A 21,724-nucleotide genomic window follows, 5' to 3' on the forward strand; every position below is an offset into this window, starting at 1 on the left:
ACTCTCCTTACTAGCACCTGTTTCTTCTTTGGTTTTCTGATTTTTTTTTTTAAAAAAAATGATAGCCTTCAGACACAGCATACTACAAAGGTATGTGAAAGTAGTAGGGCTACAATAAATCCCTAAAAGAGAAATTTTGCTGTGGAAGAGCACTGAGTAGTAGGATATGAAAGACAGGCAGCTTCTCAGATGCTGCAGAAAGCTTCAATTATTTAGACCAGATGAAATACTCTAAAAAATGGATTAGATGAGAAGTAATAAGGCCAGGGGTAATATACATGCAGGAAGACCGTTATTAAGTCTCTTTCACTCTTCATCACTGCCAAAGAATAACTTGTTTCTGTTATTCTGTTATTGACTTCTGTTGAGTCACTTCCCATTCATTAATTTAGAAATCTCACAATGTTACCACGAGCAACAAATATGCCTCTATATGTCATATAGCATCACCTAGACAAGTTGTACCGAAGGTCTCCTCAAGGTGGTTTGCCTTCAGTGGAAAGCTGGTTCTCTTCATACTGGAACACACTTAGCTCCGTTTCCATGAATATTCTCTTACAGTAATATCTTCTCATGGGCTACAATTTAAGACATTAACAAGAAAAACAAGACTCCCGAGCCAGATTCTGCTGTCGCTCATGCTACTGTCTCTCGTATTTTGCACTCGGGTAGCTCGATGGCTGCAGCAGCTTTTGCATCCGACCCCATCTCACCACAGAGTAAATGGCTTCAAGCCTCTTTTGCTGAAGGTCTGCAGAAGGGAATGAATGAAGCAGCTCCTGCAAGGCAATACTTTCCTCTTGAACAGGAGGGCCGAGAGCGATTAAATAGAGATTTAGCAGGGCTCCGCCAACATATAAGTCACCAAAAGAAATAATCTTCACTAGGTGATATATGATTGGGATATAACACTCCTTATTCTCCAGGCACTTTTGTAAGGTAGTGCAATTATGCACTGGCCCAGTCTCAAAGCCTCACTCTAAGCCTCATGCTACTGCAATAGAGCAGACTTGAGCCTATTGATTAGATACCTATTTATGTTATAAAGATACTTTACTATATAAAGGCAATTTTTTCTGAAAATCCTATTTCTCTGTGGAAAAAAAAAATCTATTCAATATGTTTTAACTTAAATAAAATGACCAATTTGAGAAAAATTAAGTAATATGTCTAATAAAATAATAAAATGCAATTTTAAGCTACAGTGAGCTGAGTAAAATATGGAATAGGAGCTTGCATTTTTTATTAGAGTTCATTAATCTTGTTAATGACTTATTGAATATCTTTGAATCGCTGTGCATGATAAAAATTGATCCCAGTGGCTACATTGTTATATGCTTTAGCAACCTCTTTCAACAGCTGCATTTAACTGACAGAGTATTTCTCCAGTCCATTCTCTGCAACATTGCAGGGAACACTGCAGCAGATGTGATTTATGGCTGGAAACTATTTAAAAAGTTTAACATTGTTCTGAACCGAACATCAATATTTACTTTTTTCCCCCTGCATGGATAAGGGGAGTATATGGATACTCAACACTAGAATAAGTTACCTATGAAAGCAAGCTATCAGCTTTGCTTTCTCTATTTTGCTGTCCTGAGTTTGGCTGCAACTCTCTTTTAGATGTAGAACATTTCAGTAAATCTTGTATGTAACAAGAGCATTTCTGTCCCAAGTTAAAAAGTTTAAACACACGCCATGTTTCACTAACGGCATCCAGCAATGCAGAAGGACCCTTCAATTAGCTCCTTGCAAAAGACAGGTTCGATTCGAAGCGCTGCCTTGGCCTCGCTGCGGGCAGCTTTGTGCCTTCCCTGCGGAACTACCTTACAGCCTCCAAAATGGATCCGCATGTGTACGTTAAGCACAAATCCAAAGGATGCCACCTGGGATAAATTAATATCCCTTCTGTGATAAAGCTTTATCACATCCTAACCCATACCAGCTTACAGCATCTCAGCCGTACTGTTCCAAAGAAAGTATCCCCAACTTCCACAAAACCACGCTGATATAAATGCCAATCTACTGTGTTTGTGCATTTTGTGCAGGCAGAGGTAAGGTATTTGATGTGCTGTAATATAAAAAAGAGAAGGCTTACATTATAGTCCACATTCTCCTGTATTATGGACACATAAAATACAATCTAACACAATAAATACAAGCTTGAAAGAAGCAATGCCTATGATATAAACACAAATCCTGGAGGGAGGGCTGTATAATGTAGCCAGCATTCCATATTAATGTAAACCACTCAGAAAAGACGACAGACACAATAAATCTGATTTTAAATGAAGGAGGAAAAGCTGACGTAGGATTACTGGCTTTTCATGCTTTTGTTATCCAACCTGTCATACACTTATTTGTTTCTTTTGAATGAAGTTTACTGGCTGAATAGTGGAAGTGAACATACCTGTACATTTATAATTCCTTGTTTAAATGAAACAGAGATATTCAGGGACAACCTGGATACAACAAAACACAAACAAGGGTTCACAGTATGCATTAAAATTAATTATTTCAAGCCTTGAAACAGAAAGTGAAGTAACTGACAGTATCTTTAAATATTATTACCAACTCACTATTTTAGCAAAAAGGAGGACTGGGACAACAATTTTCCCCTAAAAAAGGACAGAATTTGTAATAAAGACAAAACCAAACTACTTCAGATAATACATCACTACAGGAAATACACTATTGACTGGATCATAATGCATTTAACTCCAGTAATGATCAGATAAATAGCACTGTTGTTTTGTATTAAAAAAAAAAAAAGTGTATTTATTACAACTGGAAGCTAGATCCCATAAAATGTGATTCTTTTATTAAGCAAGGCACTGGTCTTCATAGCTTTGTCATACCAACTAGGAAGTATTTTTTTACGCAAAGTCTTTGGATTTCTCTAAATTCTCCAAGCTGATTCCCATTCCCTTAGTGGGGCAAAGTCATCTGTGCATTCACGGACTTTCCTCAGATGTATGTTACTGAAAATGAAACAAGAAATCTGCTCCATCTAATTTCTCTCACAAACCCATTTATCATTCATACTCTCATTTATCGTGTTCCTAGGGCACCCAAGAATTAAATAACTAAAGATGGCAATTAATAATTAAAACATCCAGGTAGATTTAATAGGAAAGTAACTTCTTTTTTATCTCAGAGCTTTCTAACTCACTACTGCAGTTTTTGTAGGGCTTTTTCCCATTGCTGTTTTTGCTTATAAAAGTCAAGAATCCTGGCAAAATGCTGGAGTCAGTGATACGCTTGCTAAAGCAGTTCAACTGGAAAGTATGCCATGCCAATTTATTTGTAGGTGACCGAACCAGCAGAAATAAATGCACTAATTCATTTTAAAAATAGAGGAATAAATCAAATGTTTGCAAGAGCAGCCTAAGTAGATATGATGGAAACAAGCAAAAGCTGCATACTTGTTACAATTGTTTGAGAGGGAGGATTCACATTTCACTAAAATACCACATTTTATGTTCTTGAGATTAATCCTATTACTCTTTGGCTGGAACCCTGATGCTGCTCCCATTTAGCGGACAGCACATTTAATCATATTTTTATATGGCTCATAAAGCAGATGAAGTCTCTTCTACGTACGTCGCAAAGTCTCTCGTCCGTTTGTCACAGCTCCCTGTACACGAGAGGGAAGCTGCTGGTTTGGAGTAAAAGCATTTTCCAACTGGCGAACAGTTGCAGGCTGCAGCGTGTGGCAAGCCTTCCCCCTCGTATGGGGTTACTACTAGGAATGATTACAGTGCTGCAATAGATTAGCTCGTTTGGTTTACATTATTACACTTGATGAGCACTGTATAAATCCTTTATACAGGTTATTGCTTTAATCTTTGATATTTCAGGTGGCATGATTAATCTCCTTCAGAGAAAATGAAAATAGTTGCAGTTCTGCTCCCTTCATTTCTTGCTTGTACAAGCCAGGCTGTCATTACGGTTTAGCTGTACTGTCATTTGGGGGATCATGTACTTTGGTTTTCAGATCTTTCGCTGCTGAAGATGGAAAGCATAATGGATATTTACAAAATGAAGAAACTCTGAGAAGTTTATTAATGTACTTACATGTATTTTCTTCTCTTTGCAGTTAGCTTTGCTTCTAGTCGTATTTCTTTTTACTAAAAGTAGATGACCTCTTCTTTATTCTCTTCTTGCCCTTCCACTTTGAATTCTGCATTATCCTCCATTCTGGACTGTACACAATTCCACCTGTGTTTCTGTGGTGTCCAGCAGATCTCATCATCTCACTTGAGAGCCCTCAAGTAATTGCAGGCTTCCCCTTAGTACCATATTAAATAATGCCACTAAGCATTCTTTAGTTTCAAAAAAACCCAAATGCTCCTAAAAGTATTTTGTGACTCTTGAAAAGCACGTTTCCTGGAATTTTATCTTCCTTACAGAAAATCATGGTAGCTTACCACATGAAGTTCTGTCATTTCCATTTTGAAAATGGAAACTCTCTGAGATAGAGAGTTCTATTATCTATTAGATTTGCTATTACTCCCTAGTACCTTGTATCATACATGATACACTGTTATTTATTGCTAGTATAAGGGTATAAATTTGAAATACTTACTGTGTCAAGAACAATGACAAAGAAAAGTTCCCCAACCTGAAATGTTTTTCTCTAGTTCTTCTGACCAGCAGGATGATCTCTGGGGGATACAGCACATGTGAGACGGCGATGGGTTTGTCAGGGGAGCACCTGTGAAGACAGCAGCAATAAGAATTCACAAACACATAAACATAGGCCCAGATCAGTCTGTAGACATAATTTCTAACTCTCTCAGCAACTCAGCAGGTTTTGTTTTTAAATGGATGGTCTGGATTTCACGTCCACCACAAAGTTGCCCAGTTTCCCGTGCTCAGGCTAGGTTCACCACTGGAGGAGCAGAGGGCTTCACCATGCGTCCAAGACAAGTTCTACCCGGGAGACGATTCACCCCGACATGGAAGAGGCACGGCACGGCTGCTAGCATTCCCCAGGGAGTCCCATCAGGAGGAACCAACTTCACACCTTTTGTCTGAAGATCTATGCCTGAAACCACCCAGAGCCCTCAAACTGTCGTTTGCTTACACAAGTTTTAGATGGCATGCACGCGCTGGAATGCATGATGTGGCTTACCCCATAATCCCAAAGCAGGACACTTGGCTTCTCCCTGTGCTAAGAATATCATAGCCATTTCCTAATAGGAAGTAATTTAAAAATAATTATTTTTCCTTCTGTGTCTGAACAATCATGGCAAAGATAGCATGACAATAATGCACAAAGATCTCATAGGGCATGCTTTTCAAGCAAAACTTGGAAAAAAAGAAAATCTAGAAAACACTCATGTAGTCCTACTTAAGAAAAGATGGTAACAAATGAGAAATCTGTATTTACATACAACTAGTTACCATGATAACGTTAAGGATAAAACCTTGGCTATGCCGTGCAGGTTTTAAATGAGGGTATTCTTCTGTGCTGCTGACTTGCACAAGTCAGACTTTCACCCAGGCCTGTACAACTGAATAAGGGGACAGACCACAGAACAGGGCAGAGCCACTGCATGCCCCATGCCAGCTGGAATGCCATGATCCTGAAATATGTAACAGTAGCGCTCATGAGCAGAACTATACCAATACCTGCTTTTCCAATGCCACGATTTGTATTTGACACTTACTGACATGGCGTTTTTGCCACAGAGAGCTATAAGTGGTGGTGGTTCCAAGTCAGAACTTGACTTCATCTGAAATTTCAAAATTTGACATTGTTTCTGCTCCAAGGTAACCAAACCAGATACTTTCAGAAGCTAAGAGCAATTTCAGAAAAAAAGAATAGCTTCACGTATTTGATTTCAGAATTGCGAAATTTCATGTCAAACAATTTTAGGATATTTTAATTTCTCTTTTACATAACTCAATAGCATGTTGGTAGTAGTACAAAATCAGACCACTGCTTGCCTGTTTCAATGGGATGTAGCGTTAGCTTTGCAGTATTATTTTTGTTTGTTTCCTGAATCATTAAGGAAAGTGCTGCTATTACAAAACATCAACAAGGAAGAGCTCTGATACACAAAGGATCACACCTATGCAGAAGAAAACATCATCATTCCCTACAAAACACTTTCTTGTTTTCAAAATACTCATTTTCTGTGGGAATTTCCACTGAAACGGCTATGATGCCACATATTAAGAAAACAAGGAAACATCCATATAAACAAATGAACTGCTCCCAACCAAAGAATAATTGGCAAGAAACTCTGCCGAGCTGTGAGATTAACATACACCTAAAACCACTCTGGATAAGCCCAGCCTTCCCCTCCAATTCTAATTCCAGACTCAGAAGATGTTCTCCTCTTCTGAGTTTGTGCTAATGCTCAAAAGTATGCCACAGTCAGACAGATGTATTGTTCCCAAATGCTCACTTGCAAAGGTCAAATAAGGACTGGAAAGCAATAAAAACATTTGCTATGTTGTCACTAGAATGATGAAAATGTAACATTATTTCAGATGACAGTAATCGGAAAAATTACTGCAGGATTTAAAAATAGTAATACAGTCTCTAATTACGAAAAGAATCAGGGTCACATATGACTAGTATCAGCCAAAAAATGTATTAGAATAAAGGAGCATTTCTAAAATTCTGCCATACTCCAAGGTTTAAGTACCAAGCCCGCTTGGGAAGCGTATCTGGAGCTCTGAAAGTAAAGGTTTATGCCATTTTTCCCAAGAACCGCAGCGGACATGTTTATTAGAAGTTTATTGTGATGATCATCTCATGCTGATGACAGCGGTGACTTGTTTTCATGCAGCTCTGTATACTAAGCAACAACAATGTAATTTATTTGTATAAATAATAATACTCCTGAGCTCACAAAGTTCAAATCTGAGGAGTTTATAGTCTCAAGTACCTTCTCCTGCAGACTTGCCAGATGCCAAATGCGACGCAGCTTTCAGGTCAGATGTGCAACGTTAACCACTGGAAGTCCAGCTCAAATGGTTCACAGCGCGCAAGCCCAACACGTCTGCCTGGAAAGATTAAGAGAAAGAGCTAGTCAGGCACTGACTGCTTTGGTGTTCAGGAAGACCCTGGAAGTCCAGCCCTCAGGAAAGCATTCAGACCGCAGACATGGCTGGCCTGCATGAGAGTCACTGTCTATCTTGTTGAAGTGATACCAGTGTGAAGAAAATTTTAGATTCATGGGACCACAAAAAGACCCAAGAGGCAGAAGAAAAAAATGTTGCCTGACTGGGAAATTCTTAGATTTCAGTCTGTGACAGAAAGGCCCTATGTTCTATTTAAGATTATTTAATGTAAAGCAACCATTGCTGTCTGTTTGTTTTTTGGGAGGTTTTTTTGGTGGGGTTTTTGGTTTTTTTTTGTTTTTTTTTTTTTTTTGGTGTTTATTTTTATTTAAGAAACAATTGCCACAGTTGCTTTTTGTGAAGACCCAAAGGAGTTTTGCCCAACTCCTCTATTCACTCCTTTCAATGACCTTCTTATCATCCCTGTCTTTCCTTCTTTAGCTAAATTATTGTAGCGCAAACCTACCTAAATTAAAAAATAAACACATGTATAGTGTAATTTGGCAGCTACAACAATATCTATCTCCTTAGGTATTATATCCTTTGTATGAACAGGTTGGATTGCCTATTTCAGTTTGTACAGTACCTGCCTTCACATCAAGGCACTGGTAACAGAAAATCCTAAGGTGATAACACCTACCAGAACAGGCACTGATAACAACAGAAGAGGACATTCCAGTATCAAAAGATTTTGTTGGAAGATGACTTCCTCTCAAAATCAGCTCCACAGGAATCCAAAGCAAAGAGAGGAGGAAACAAATATGAACTACATACTAAGGACAGGTCATATCCTTCTGGCAATGTAAATCAGGATGAAATGTTTACAAGCTTATTACATCAGCTGAGTATTAAAAATTTAAATAAGCACTAAAAGAGTTTTGAGAAAGACTATTGACAATGGTGTCAATGAAAAGGAAAGGAAAGGAAATGAAATGGCAATCTGCATTTTGTAGTAGCTTCCAAAGAATTTACTGTTTTCAAATGGCTCTTCCATTCACAAGACCATCCAGTGAAGGAGAACATACAACCCCAGAATTATTTTGTACAAGATGCTCTCTCTCTAGCACCGCTCAGTGAGCCTAGCATTTTGGCATTAGGCAAGACGGCACAAGTCAAATTTATTTTTCTTCAAGGTGCTTTTAAAATCAAACTTTTATTTTAATCAAATCAATACAGATGGGTATTTGTGAACTACAAAATGATATCCCAAAAAGCTTAGCTTCTGATAACTATCTAATAAACAACCTGGTTTGCCCTGAGCAAAAAAAAGAGAGTATTTTCACAGTATTAAGTGTTTTTGCATAGATTATTGAAATATTTGAGTAATGTTGCAGTTAGTAACACAAGTTTGAATGGGAAGGATTTTACTAACGTCTATCAAACAAGAATACTAATCATTCACTACAAGAATTAGAGTAGGACATTTTACAATCCCAGTTCTTGCCAGGTAAGCAATTCCCGTTACTAAGACGTGTAAAACATTCTTTGCATTCATATTATAGGTGCTTTAACCTACTTTCCAGCATCTGGAAGCTGAACCCGCTTTCATCCACATCATGTTTTTACTGTTACACATTCATTAAAGTCAAGGGACTTGTTCTTCTTTTAATTGCTAAAAAGAACAATTGATCCACTTGTGTTTTGGAAAGTAGTTCTCAATAACTAAAATAGCATTCCTGAGCAAGAATTCTTTATTATTCCTTTGATATCTTTAGCACTTATATAAAAAATTTAGTGTTCACAATCAAAATATGAGGATCGCCTTCATATTGTTGTACCTATGTAAAGACAACAGGTTAAATCTTTCAAGCTGCCCAGTCTTTTTTATATCTTCTGTATAAATTTTGTTCTACTGATGAAGTAAGTAGTGTAAGAAAACTTTCTCGGAGTTCCATTTTATCAGGATCATCACCAAGGTACATGATAAACAGAACAACCAGGTTTCCGGATTCTCTGCAGCTACTAGCAAAAATGTATTTCCACTTACTGCCTCAATTAAATTCGAGCAAATGCTAGATTCTTTACTTGAGTATTTCACTGATGGCTTTTCATACCACAGTGACAGCTAAGGCCCACCTAGAATTTACACCCTTTCCCAGAATGAAAAGTCTTCGCTGGGTAAAAAAAATGGTTGGGTGGCCGAGCCCAGAGTAGTGGTGAATGGAGTTAAGTCCAGTTGGCAGCCGGTCATGAGCGGTGTTCCCCAGGGCTCTGTTTTGGGGCCAGCCTTGTTTAATATCTTTATCGATGATCTCGATGAGGGGATTGAGTGCACCCTCAGTAAGTTTGCAGACGACACCAAAGACAATGTACTGTTAGTGCTCATTGTTCTGTAGTTTTGAAAGCTCTTCCGAAAGACGTCCTATAATTCCCAAAGTCAACATGCCTACGTTTATATTGATACATGGGTTTAAGCTCTCACTGCTTTTTTTTTTAATCGCTTGGGTTATCTTTTAGCTGTTTCTAATTTATTTCATCAATTTTACCTAAACAATCATAATCACCATGTTGAACTAGCAGTCTAACAAATACCGTTCTGCTCCTTGGAAGAGGTCTTGAAAAGCCAGCTACGAGTGTCTATTTGGGATTAATTAAAAGTATCAACCAAATACTCTCACTGAGGCAAAGAAGTCCCATTGAGTTAATGGGATTTACTCATGTCTGTGACTACAACATGGGCACTTGTTTTTATACCAGTCTCCCACTGTACTATTTTTTTGTGCAATTCACCCAGGGGCAGTGGAGATGAAGAGGATGCTGGCAATCCTAACTATATTCTAGCCAGAAAGTGCAGAAAACGGATGACGTTTATACTGGTGCTACAGATCACCTTCCTCTTAGTGCAAGAAGCTGGACACATTTGCCTTCTCTCTGATAACCTTCACCTCAAAGGAGCAATTCAGCTCTGCATTACTGTCAAAGCCAAGTCTGTAAAAAAAAGCTCATTTGTCTGAAGTGACTCACTCAGATCTATATAGAAACCGATCTCTGAATGCAGGTGAGATACACGATTGTCATAGCTCCGCTGGTGTTCCTGAGCCACCATGAAGAGAAATATTTTCATAGATTTAACAACAAAACAAGAAGAAAAAAAAAAGGAAAAAAGCGGGGGCGGGGAAGGGGGAAGGACACATACAAATTTAAGATCTGTTGAAGGTAATATTATGATTGTTCATTAGGTTTAGTACAGCGATGAAGATTGATCTATTAATGAAAAATTTGAAAGACATTCTCAATAATGACTCAATAAATGCCCCAGAGACATTACTCAGGCTAGTAAAAACTTCAGGGCTCTGAAAAATTTAAGAAAAAAAAAGACTTTAAAAAAACCCCAAAACCCTGCCTAGAAAAGACACCAATAGATTTCATATAATGATAGTTGCACCAAATGAATTCATAATGGAAGAAAAAAGTAGGGCAAACTTTTCATACACATACAACAGACATTAAAACCAACCGAATCATCAATGGCTAAAGACCACTTGCTCAGAGCTTTGGTCATGAGCTAAAAGCATGTTTGTTTGCATCAATGACAAAAAAGAAGTTATAAATTAATTGTGGCTGCTCATGGTGGTAATGGAATTCAGTTTTGTCCATCACATCAGGAACATAATTTTATTTTCTATGTCTGTCTGAGCTTTTTCTACTTCGGTTATGCTACAGTAGGCTATGGGCACATAGTTGCCAAAATAGAAAAGATACAGAGATGGGGAATAAATTGATTAGGACAGACCTGCAAGAGACTGGCACAGGAAGAACCAACTGGGGAGGATAGGGACATTTGAAAAGGTGAAATACATGAAGTAATGCAAATATAACAGAATGTTTATTTTCCACGGTGTTTTCTGTCTTTAGGCAATTATTAGCAATGCTTGGCAACACTTCCAAAAGCAGCAGACATTTAGGGAATGAAAATACCAGCTAGTACTCCAGTGGGCAAGTGAGACAGTTGCAAGCAATCTCAATCTTTATGTGTCAATATGCTAACTCATTATTTGCTGGGGTGGGAAGGAAATTCTAGCGTCTTTTCCTCACACTCGGCAGTAATTTGCCTAACAGATCAGGGACTAGAGACATGTTTATTTCCTTTCTTCTGAAATGTTAGACACGGATGACTGTCCTCAACTGGATTAAATGCATTTCTCATGTATTTCATGCACAGAGGGAACAGACGCTGGTCTGGCTTTGGCAGAGCTGGGGAGGCCAGCTCTCTGCTCCCCACCTCCCCTGATGGCGGAGAGGCACTGCTCGCACAGGCAAGGAAGGAATCAGCTACTCGGCTGGCAGGGCTGACCTGGTTTCTGGCAGGCTTCACCACACTTATTTGAACTGCAGAAAGTTACTTTTAACCAGCTGAGCTACAAAAGCCTTTTCTTTGTGAGGCAGAGGCCAGCTGTTTCCAAACCAGCCTCAACCACAGTGTTTGCTGTGAACTCAACGGGGATGGAAGCAGCAGCAGCCTCACTGAAAGCCAATGACTCTAGTTTACCTCTACGAGAAACAACTGATCCTTCTGAACTCAACTCTGTGCTCAGAATACAATGCTCACCTAAAAAAGCATCAGTGCAATGGCATTCAGCAGAAAACACGGGCTGTTTGGCACAGAGCTGGCATACAGCTCTTTGAGCAGTGCTTTTGCATGGTAACCCCCTCTGTTCTCATAACACAATTAAGACAGCACCATTTTTTGCAAGCACCACCCACTTCGACTTCTACCCGCTAACTTCTACTTTGTTTTCACCTTCTGAAATATTCTCTCCAATTCAGAAGAAAGTCTTTAGAAGTTCTTAATATTACGGCCAGTTGTTCTACATAACTCACAAGTAGAACAGATTTAGGTATCTCATCACTGAAATTAAAATGAAGCCAAGACAAAAGCACAATGTCTCTGAGGCAGCAGAGAAAACTGAAAACATTGTTTTATATCATCATTTTTTGGCAATTTTCCACATATATGGAGGCTTCACAACAGCTTCTTTGCATTATTCCATAAGAAGTGCTTATTTTTTACCGAGCGGAAAGTTTCCTATATGAAGAGTAAATAAAACCATAGAAATAATCCCTAATACTAAGGATACTGAGGTTTTATACAAGTTAAGACTTCTTGTCAATCTGATTGATATGACTATTTTTCCGTATCATTTCTATGTGATACTAAAAAAAAAACAAATGGAGATATTCCATGCATGCTGCTGAAGAAAGATCATCGCCTGCATCTGTTTTTGCAAGAATATCCAGTTTGGTTCCTTCATCAGGAACCATTTAAAAGCAACACACCAAGCAAAACTGCATACCATTCTTCCAGAATCCTAATTTTTTCATCTTTACTAAAGATTCATCTAGAACTAATTCAATACTTTTCATAGCCATGTAACAGAAGCGTATTTTTCTTAATAAATATATGAATTAATAAAGAAATAGAAAAAAGAAGTCTTTGAATTACAACTTGGGTAGGATTTCCAATTAAAAAGTAGCTATAAAAATAAGGACAAGATTTGCCCCACTACATTAGAATCTCTCAAATCATTCTGATCCATAAATTTTATAATCAAGATTAATCTACCAGAGCTTTTTTCCACTAGCTGATTCCATCATTGATCCGATGCATGAAGTAATTTACATTAATTACCACAATATCATACAGATTATTTATAATGAAAGCAGAAAAATATCAAAGCCTGGGCAGAAACTTATATTAAAGGGTTTCTAAAGCATCAGATTTAAATAGCTGTAAAATAGTTTAATTGTACATATTTGGTAATGCAAATCTAATGGCTTCAGAGGGATTCTGATATTCTGTAAGGCAAGCTGGGACTAGGACATATAATCAGAAAGTGTTCTTTTCACCCCCCTACATAATTAGGAACTGTGAAGATATTTCTCTTAATTGGTAGGGGGGAAAAAAAAAAAAAGAAAATAACAGATGCCATCACTTTCTTCTGCTGACTTTTTATGTCATAATAGTGTACAGCTGACAAGGAAACCCTATTTCAGGTGGAATGAGGGACTGCGGAAGCCCTTGCAACAGACTGAACTAGACATAATTTCTATGTGTTTCACTGCCATTAATTATTGAATAGCATGGTTTATTGCTAATTGTTATATTATAATTACTATTATTGTTTCATTGCTACTAATTAAACCACTGAAACCATCACAAATCAGTTGAAAAGATGAATACACCCTACACAGACTGCACACACTACGTTGTGGGACGTGACTGAGAAGGACTTCAGCTCTTTCCGTGTTGCCCGGGATTGTACCTCTGGCTCCCAAGTTCAAAAGGTTTTGGCTCAGAGGAAAGCCAGAGGCTGTGTGCGTAAGTAAACAAGAATGTAGACAGGTTTCAAAAATCTCACGAGGGGGAGGTTTTCCATTAGAAGTTAACAAAAAAGAATGCTTTCAAGAAAATATTGCTATTTGTGCTCATCAGCAGTTCCTGGCATATATGATTCAGTGAAGTCTTCCAGCCGACTCTGATCCTGAAGCCCTGTCTCATGCCCACGTAGCCAGAAGCCCCAGTGAAGAAAGGCAGAAATAAGGAACAAATTTGGAGATTGCTCCTTCTTACTTACGTAGCTCTGCTCCTCCGTCTCCCTGCGGTATAGCACAGCCACGCATATGGTAACGCAGAGTTTGTCATACGTACAGCAAACCAGAAAATGGATTTCAAAAGAACAGCCTGTTTGGTGCAGGAGATGAAAACCACACAAATTTTAAGAGCAAAAAGCATCATTTGATCATTTAGTCTAACACTTGATGTAGTACAGCTATCCAGATAATGAAGCCCATACACAACCTTCCCCAACAGCACGTTTCACCCGCCCCGTTTCTCCTGTGACGCTTTGCTCCCACTGCACTATTCCCTAATTCTCCATCTCCATACATTCCCTGCATCTCCCCACAGTGAGGGAGAAACCTCCAAGGCTCTTTCCCATCTCCAGCTACCTCCAGCTGCCTTCCACATCCTTTACTGGTTTGAGGACTAGAGGCAGCAGAGAAGCGCGGGCTGACGGGGCTGGCGAGTGCCCCTTGGAACAGACGGGCTTTGAATTGTACTGTGGTTCCTCTCAGCGAGACTGTTATTCTGGCTTTCCCCCCACTTCTCAGTCACTGATTTTCATGAAATGCACAGGATAGCTATTTTCTCTTAACTTGGTTAAAATTACCTGCTAAGTTAAAGGGAAGGAGGGAGATAAAGGCTCTCTGGTACAAACAAACTAGCAAGAGCACAGTCTTATAACCATCACCTCCTTGAGAAAGGAGAACAGAAACGTGTACCAGATGGTGAGCAAAGTCTTTTTTAATGAGACTGGCTCTAACACACTAGAGGCACCAGTTCCCAAACATCTTGGGAGAACCTGGTCTTTCCTGGAGGTGCCCAACATACAGAGTGTGTAGGGCCACCACGTGGAGGCTGTTACTTCATCTTTTCACACTTGCAGAATATTTTTCCTGTGCACATCTTCTCTTACAGGGTCAGTCTGCCTCAAACCACGTGATTTCCCATTATTTTATTATCTCTATTATTTTATTATCCCAGTATTTTATTATTTAAGAAGTTCTGTGCACAGATTTTCATAGAAAATATAGATACCCTAGTAACAGAGGGACCCCTGGGCCCCTTGTATGCACTACTCTTAGTTTCTTTATTTCCACTTGACTTGTATCTATCCGTACAGCGTTCTCTGTTCTTTGTTGAAAAATTCTCCACTGGGCACACTTTCACTTTATATTCTATTTTAAGAACACTGAATGTTCCATCCCTCATCTGCTTTCTCCACAAAACAGACAGGACATTTTAATTCTTCTTTCCCGTGTATTGTGCTACACAGCCAGTTAGTAGCCTAAAAATCACAGAAAGCCCTTACCCATTTCTTAAATTCCTGTGCATTTGCTGTTCCCCTAATTTAATAGCTCCTTTTCTAATAACATCTTTCAAATCATGTTTATACAGTACAAATATGATCCCAGGGTTCTAAAAATTAAGAAACCGTCTGTAACACTTTAAGAAATATTTTTCCATCTGGAAAGTTTCTGAGTCACCTACTTGTCCTCCTGATTATTAATATGAAATATAAACTTAAAATCCCAGAAAAATGTTCATGTAGGATCTCTCTGTGGACGTGCACCCTTGCTGCCTGTAGCCATAGTTTAAAAAGCGTCATTAAAGCCAGGATTTCTAGGCAACCTTTTCAGCTCTTCAGCAGTGGGTATTTCTGAATCCCTTCCCCACCTCCAGCTCAGGTTTGCAGAAGTAATTTACGCAAATTTCAGTTCTCCCCGATTCAAGCAAACAACAACAGAAGCACCTTGCAAAACTCAAATGTTGCATTTTGGCCAGGTCGGAATAGCAGAAGATGGATAAGAATGCAGCACGTTGTAGAGACAGGAGACAGAAGATGCAGAAGATGGGAGACAGCTGTGGATTGAAGCCTAAGCAGCTGAGACACCGACACCATGAACAGCAAATTGTGCAGGGTCTGCCTGCCTGGTGCACAGCATCTGCCAAAGAGACTTACAGACTGGCCTGAAGATGATGGCAGCTGTTAAACAAAAAGCTGGATTCAGGATGGATGACCTGCAGACCAGCGCACACTCACCCTTCTGAGACAGGCAAAGCAGACAGGAAAGCGTCTTTGGCACTGCCCTTGCTGCTTTCCTCCTGTGCTAAGCAGAGACAGGCAGGCATCTGCATGATAATGCAGCACCCCTTCACACCAAGTATTTGAAAACGCTTAGCTGAAAATACTAATAAACTACCGAATTTCAGAGTTACCTGCCAAACTGTGGATTGCTGTATGCTGGTGACTCTGAGCTGAGCTGGCGACAAGGCTTACAGTTTTCTATTGAAGAACAGACATAGAGATTTCAATTTTTTAACACAGCAAATCTGAGGATTTTACAAGGAATCTGAATCAACTGCTATTTACTGTTTTGCCCAGCCAAAGATGGTGCATCCAGACATTAACCTAAAGGCAACCAGATCACTTCTGGCAAGCTAATACATGATATTTCACTGCCACACTCCTAAAGCACATCCTAAACAGACTATGATTGTGGCTACACGAACAAGTGACTTCAAGTTGGACTACAATTACAGACTTCTAGTGCATGACCTGTTCACCATGCTACAGCCATTCCCTTTCTCCACAGTACATGAAAAGGAGTTTACCTACAAAGACAGACTGTGCTATCTTACTGGAGGCAACAGCGTGAGCACAGCCAGCCAAAAAACTTCTCTGGCATAGCCATATAGCAAGAAGCAAGTCCTTTGGCAAAGTATCAAAGTATTTTGCAAAGCGCATCCTTCAGTGTTCCCAATGCAGAAAACCTGTTACGGAAGTGTCCTGGTTTCTATGGGCACATAATGTCATATATAATTGACCATCCTTGTGTGTCATATATGATTGATTATAAAAGTCAAGATTCTTCAGCAAATTTGTACTAACTCTATTCATTATTTAGAGACAGCATCATCACAACTGGAACTTGCATTCACTCTGACCACAGTAATAAAAAAAATGTGGACTCAGTGATCAGTGAAAATGGTCAACAGACGTGCACACACACACAAATGTCTTTGACAGTTAGGAATCAGGCAAATTGGTGGGTTTTCAGCAATGCTGGCATTGACATTTATTTAACTGTACCCATTAGATGTGTAACAGATTTCTAAGGCCTTCAGCTCCGGCCTACCCAGACCTCTTCATGAATACACAATTATTTTCACTTATGAACTAAAAAAACCCCACCACAATTAGTAAGTAGCTTCTTTTCCTACCTGCCATAACACAAACTTGCAGGTCATTAACTCCTCCTCCCACTAGAACTGACAATGTCATTAACACATGCAACGGTGCTAATGCAGAAGCACAGAAGAATGATGTTTTCCATCATTCTATGTTACTTCACTAAGCATCATGGCTGAAAAATAAAGCATTGAATTCATAGCAAAATCATTTCAATTCACCTACCCCCAGCTAAACATTAATCAGTCTCTAACTTGGTCATCATACCAAAATAATTTCCCAGAACAAACTCTAAACTTGTTGACTGCTCAACAAACTGAGCAAGGAAATAGCTTTTTGTATTTTTAAACATCTAATTGATTCTGTGGCTGTGGTTGCTAGTCAATACAACAGTAATTGGAATCATCATGACTAATGCGCAGATCATTTTACAGGCCTTTCTTATTTGCATAAACATCTCCTCATCTGCCTTCTCACCCTCTCCAGCTTTTCACAATATTTTTTCTACTTCTATCCAAATTCTCTCTGATGTGTTAGACAGGCTCCATAGCCAGTATGTTTCCCCAAATGTAGTATTCTCCGTTCGACACTCCTCTACCGCTACTGCTGTGGTACCGAGACTGATTTTCACCGTACTGCATCTAAGCAGCTATGGTTAGTTATTGCCATTTAGAGCTTTACTTTTAGTATGAAGTATCACCTTATGGAAGAACAGTGCTGTTTATTATTATTAATAATAGTAATTAGTTGTTAAGCTACATACGCAGTTCTTGTTAGGCAAAGCAAAAAATCATGTTTATGCTTTAGTTTATTGAAAACATTACTTAACTTGTTATTAAAGTATTATTTTGAGTATGTCTGTCTGATTATGTGGGCCCTTATAGTCAAACAAAAACTTCCTTTTTCACCTTGTGTGTATTAGTGGCCTTGCTTGCCATTTGTGTATCAAAAAGCAAGATTTCCAAAATACTTTCCACCTTCTTAGTTATCAGACGATGGGCCTTCATTCTCTCAGGGAACCAGCCCTTTTTGGAAGCGTCAGTTTGGACTTTTGGCATCTCACTGCTCACTTTTGGAAAACCTGAAAATAAAGTCCAGTGTACTCTGTCCTTGTCAGAAAGAGACATTATCCTACCTCATGCATAAAATGTGTTCCTCCTGTATCTTCTGATACTCTTGTATTTACTGGCAGACAAATAATCTGTTCCTCAAAGACTTTTACACATTCCCTTGCCCTCAACTTGTACCTGCAAAGCAATTGTGATTCCAGCTGTGTCACTGTTAAATATGCCATTAATTAATTCAGTAAGACATTATACCATACTCAGAACAGACTGTAAACATTTTATGTCATTAGGTAATGCACTGAGGCTTTTTTTAATGCCATAACAGCTCTATTTATATACTATGTTCTGCATAATTAGCTACTAATGAGGCTCTAACTTTCACTGCTGTAAGGCCTAGATATCTGTTCCTCTTTCAATGAATTCATTTTTGCTGTCTCATTAACGCACTAAAAAAACCTGAAAATTGTATTTTAATTAAAAGCTAAACTATCTCTGTCTGGAGACACTAATGAACAGATACACTCCAAGGGAAACACAGAAACTTTGTCAGTCAAGAGGACAACATGCACTTATTGCAAGAAGAGTAACACCAAAAGATAACAGCTCACTTTCTTATTTTCAAGGGCACGGGTCGTCTTTACTTTTCTTTTCTTCCCCCCCCCCCCCCTTAACTTTCTCCTTTTCTTTTTTCTGCCTCGTGACCAACTAATCTTTAAAAAATAGCCACGAGTGGAGTTTGTTTTCCAAAAATTTTACAACCATTACCTTTACTAAATCATTTAATACACTAGCACTCCATTAGATAAATATATTTGGTAACACTAACCCTAATGCACATGAAGAATCAAACCACCTCCTGTGTCAGACTTGGTTTTGTATCTTCAGCAACACTGCCTACCCTCAGACTGACAAATTACAAGCTAGACCCTAAGAAATGGGAAGACTGTCTTAAAATCATGAGGTGTGTGCGTATTTTAAGTCTTCCTGATGCCTTCTATTCCTGTCAGTCTTCTGAATCACATTTCCTGCCTTTTTTCCATAGCTGCAAGGGCTAAAATAATAATAGCAGAAATTCATCTAATTACATGACTTCACAACCACTGCAATAAAATCACAAGCACTGACCACGATGCTTCATTTCCTGACTTCTGCAAACACTTTAAGCAATTAATCAAGTAACATACTCAAATACATCAAGTTGTTAGGTAGAAGCAGTGAGTAATTTTGAAATATACTGGAGAAGGAACAGCATCCCAATAATTTTATCAACACACGTACAATGGCAAATGATTTTACAATGGTCTAGTGGCAGAAACAGAGACTCAGTTTTTGAAAGAGACCTCGTAAGAGAATATACCAATAAAATATTATCATCTCCAAATCTAAAATAAATGCAAAGGAAAAAAAAACCTCTTTGGAATTATGCTATGGGTGGATGTTCAGTGAGCAGTCTGATCCAAAATGCACCAAATGCACAGGCTCTCAGCACATGCTGCATGACTTAATGTTTCTTGTCACCTCTGGCAAGATAAGGAAGTCTGAAACATATAAATCGGCTGGAAATGCCATTCAGATAGATGAACCAAGGTGTCTCTTGGATTCACCTCACCATTTTCTAGTTCTTGCTAGGAACAGAGAGGTATAACAACTCCTTCAGAGCCTGAATTTTTTTATTTATTGAAGACGTGCTGTTCTACTTCAGTTACACAGCCTTCTTAGGTTCAGCAGTCACCAAAAGATCCATCAGTAACCAGAAATTAGCAAGATCATTACCCACTCTTTTAACTTCAACCCATCACTACTTCTAACTATTAATTATTATGCATCAGAGCAATAAGTCTTCAGGATCAGTAAACCCTCACACCACTTAAATAAAGATGCACTGGCACACTTCTGCTTAAACCTAATTAAAATTTTAGTGTTACAGAAAAATCACACTGGCTCAATGTTCTGGTTTCGGCTGGGCTAGAGTTAATTTTTTTCCTAGGAGCAGGCATAGTGCTGTGTTTTGGATTTAGCATGAGAAGAATGCTGATAACACACACTGATGTTTTAGTTGTTGCTCAGCACTGCTTATGCCAGGCAAGGACTTTTCAGCTTCCCATGCTCTGCCAGGGGCACAAGAAGCTGGGAGGGGGCACAGCCAGAATAGTTGATCCAAACTGCCCAAAGGGCCATTCCATACCATGTGACATCATGGGCAGTATAGAAACTGGGGGGGTTGGCCGGGGAGCAGCGATCGCTGCTCGGGAACTGTCTGGGTATCAGTCAGCAGGTGGTGAGCAATTGCATCGTGCATCACTTGCTTTGTATATTATTATTATTATATTGTTATTATTATCATTACCATTTTACTTTATTTCAATTATTAAACTGTTCTTATCTCAGCCCAGGAGTGTTTCTCACTCTTACTCCTCCAATTCTCTCCCCCATCCCACCGGGGCAGGGGGAGCGAGCGAGCGGCTGCGTGGTGCTGAGTTGCTGGTGGGGCTGAACCACGACACTCAATGTGAGCAAAACACCAATGTCCCAAATGCGGAACATCTGCATATCCCAAATAAACGTTGTTCGCTACCTTTGCAAACACCTGCCAAACCAGTTATCTGTATATACTTTCGCTGGGGTTTCTGGTAGCTTCCAAGTCACGGCTTATGTAGTAGGAAAGATGATACAATATACTGTAAGAATACACACAAACCCCACAAGTTAGGCCTTACAAAAGAGGAGATTCATGTCAGATTTATTATCCTTTGAAACTAATTACACTGTAAATTATTTCCACTGAAACTGAGCTGCTGCTCTCCAGCAATTTACCTTCTTGTATTTCCTACTTTGAATGAATTTGAAACATTACTATTACCAAGGATGCCTTCGACAACCTTAACCATGCAATCAATTTTGTCTTCCTTACTGTTATTTCCTAGCAAACGCATTCTCATGCCAAAGTACATGAGTTGTCACCAAGATGCGTATTGCAAGGTACTCATATCTCGTCTTTCCACCGACATTCCCACATTTGCGTTTCCCATCTACTTGTTTAATGCCATTTTCTATGCAATGTATCTTACATCTCATAGTTCTATCCCAAAACATTTAAAAGAATCCTGCAAAGGACTTCAAATGAATCAACGGCATGGATACAGGAATCCAATGACAAGTGTTGCCATAACATACAACATCTCCCTTTCTCTTTCTACCCCATTTTAAGCTGTTTCTAATCAGTGCCTATGGCACTTTTAAAATCACTAACAAATTTGTCCCATCTCTTCAGAATCACAAGAGAACAGTCTACAGTTCAGCATTCAAAACCACAGCGCTCCTTGATGATTTACTATGATATCCTTTTCATTTACGAAGAGTAAGCACTGGTGAACCCAAAATTTTTAAATTGCTTTTCAGGGAAAAAACCCCACATTTTTAAAATTGAAAACATTGCTTTTAGCTTACAATCATCTCAACTTATTTTTTATTCTTAAAAAAATATTATTAAAAAAATCATTTATTATTAAAAAGCAAAGTTTATTTGCTTTTAATAAAAAGCAAGCAAAACTCATTTTCTGTACCAATGAGAAATTAAGAGCCAGACTTCCAAACAGTGGAAGTTAAACACCTACACATTTTTGAAGAACCTATTTGGAAGCCATCTCAACATTTAGGTCTCTGAAAAGCCTTAACATAGCTTCTTCATACTGGTCTGTCACCAGGTAAGTAACTCAGACAAAGTATTTTGACTTGCATGATTCAAATAGTTTTTTGAATGTATGTTTACTACCCAAATATTTTTTCAGCACCTACTTCATTTATACAGACTGACTGTTATTAATG

General features: G+C 38.8%; 1 pseudogene; it reads right to left on the bottom strand.

The window, feature by feature from the left end:
- Positions 1-476: 476 nt before the first annotated feature.
- LOC104032107 (bifunctional heparan sulfate N-deacetylase/N-sulfotransferase 4-like) overlaps positions 477-21,724 on the bottom strand; it is a 72,781-nt pseudogene continuing 51,533 nt past the window's right edge.

The sequence above is a fragment of the Pelecanus crispus genome, chromosome 4 (genome assembly GCF_030463565.1).
Source record: "Pelecanus crispus isolate bPelCri1 chromosome 4, bPelCri1.pri, whole genome shotgun sequence".
Taxonomy (NCBI): Eukaryota; Metazoa; Chordata; class Aves; order Pelecaniformes; family Pelecanidae; genus Pelecanus; species Pelecanus crispus.